Here is a 1745-nt window from a genome sequence, read left to right on the forward strand (position 1 = left end):
CAGCCAGGTGGTCAGCCCTTCCCCGAGGCCGGGCCGGGGTGGGCGAGCTGCTCCCGAGCCCTGGGCTCCCCCGCACTTACCCTCCTGCCTCGTCTGCCCCGTGTGGTTGGTCAGCTTGCTGCTGGCGTTGTTGTGATTCGGCAGGTGATGCCGCTTCGCCTACGGTGGGAGGGTTAGCCATTTAAAACAAGTGGATGCGTTTAAACACAGGAATGTTATTAGTACAGGAGGGTCTGAAGTGGGGGAACCCTGAAGGGTGGATTGCTCCCTGCAAATCGTGGCTGGGAAGTCAATGATGAGTGAGGGCGTGACGGGGATGGTGCCCTAGGGACACTGTAATAACGAAGATGTCGGAAGTGCCCCTTACAACGTAGGAGAGTGAAGATGAGCGGGAATTGGGTGACTAGTCTTCATTTTAGTTGCAGTACACTTATTTGCACAAAGTCGTTTTTCTTGAGCCTTACATCTGACTCCTGAAACTTTTAAGTGTTATTTTATTCCTCTTAATAAATCAGTGCTATAGTTTCACAGTTGCCCACATGCTTGCACTTAATTTTATAGATAAAAGGAAATCATAGCAATCATCAGCTACACGTTACCTTCAAACAGTAACGTTTAGATTTATAGCTGTAGCTTAAAGATGTAGTAAAGTGTATTATTTTATTACTTGGAATGTAGATTTGGAATCTTTAGATTGACTTTTATCCTGACCTTCTTGTCCTTTGTATATTATCAGTGATCAATATAATTTCTATATATAAAAGGCTAATATGCAGAGCATCCCCTCAGGAGTTCCCTCGCTGGCTATGATGTGCACTGACCACCAGGGGGTGGCGCTAAGGAAGGCCCCCAACCTGTGCACGAATTTCATGCTGCGGGCCTCTAGTGTAGTAATAAAGACAATGTAAAATGTGTTAAAGCTTTATAAACATTGTCACACTGCCCTTTAAAATGTACGTAGATTCAGGTTTTAAAAATTATAATTGTGTATGTCAATTGTACGATTCAATTTTCCTCCTACTGAAAGGATGACTGCTTGGTCCTTCCTGTTTCCGGTAGTAGAGGTGGCCTATGTAGTCCACTCTCAGAGCTTCCTACTCTAAAAAAAAGGTCAACTTGATATTGGTTTCAGACACTGAATTTTTTTTTTTAATGTTAGGGTTTTTTTTTTCCTTCTCTCCAAGAGCTAGGCTTATATTTTTCAGTTTTGCAAAACCACAGTACTGTCATCCACCTATGAAAATTAATAAAAATTCCATAATGTCAGTATTCAGTCTGGGTTCAGATTTCCCCTGTCCCTTAAATGTCTTTTTATAATTAACTTGTTTGGGTCAAAAATCCCATGGAGATCCACATGTTGCATTTGATTGATACACCTTTTAAAGCTTTTAAATCTAGCCCTTCCCTTGCCTCCCCTTCCCCTTAACATTCTAGATTTAGCTAATTACATCTGCATTAACATGTACATCTGTTTCCTTTATTTTCATTAAACTAGTAGGTCTAGAATTGTACTGTCCACTATTGTACTCACCAGCCAGCTGTGGCTATTTAAATGAATTAAAATGAAATAAAACCAAAATTTCAGTTCCCTAGTCACATTAGCCACATTTCAAGACCTGTAGTCACAGGTGCCTTGTGGCTACTGTTTGGTGTAGATAGAAAATATTTCCATGATTGCAGAAATATCTGTTTAACAGCACTGATCTAGAAGCTTGATCAGATTCAACCTTGATTTTTTTTTTTTT

General features: G+C 40.9%; 1 protein-coding gene across 2 annotated transcripts in view; it reads left to right on the plus strand.

Moving 5' to 3' along the window:
* Nucleotides 1-1745, plus strand: part of CEP63 (centrosomal protein 63kDa) — a 42324-nt gene that overhangs the window by 585 nt on the left and 39994 nt on the right. Inside the window, exon 1 of one of the 2 annotated variants that reach the window (XM_006759799.2) lies at nucleotides 72-144. The exons of the other annotated variant lie outside the window; for it this stretch is intronic. The gene's annotated coding sequence lies outside the window, so the exon portion shown is untranslated. Of the gene's footprint in view, nucleotides 1-71; nucleotides 145-1745 lie in introns of those variants that run through there. 2 annotated transcript variants of the gene reach the window in all.

Source organism: Myotis davidii, unplaced genomic scaffold (genome assembly GCF_000327345.1).
Source record: "Myotis davidii unplaced genomic scaffold, ASM32734v1 scaffold415, whole genome shotgun sequence".
In the NCBI taxonomy this organism is placed as follows: Eukaryota; Metazoa; Chordata; class Mammalia; order Chiroptera; family Vespertilionidae; genus Myotis; species Myotis davidii.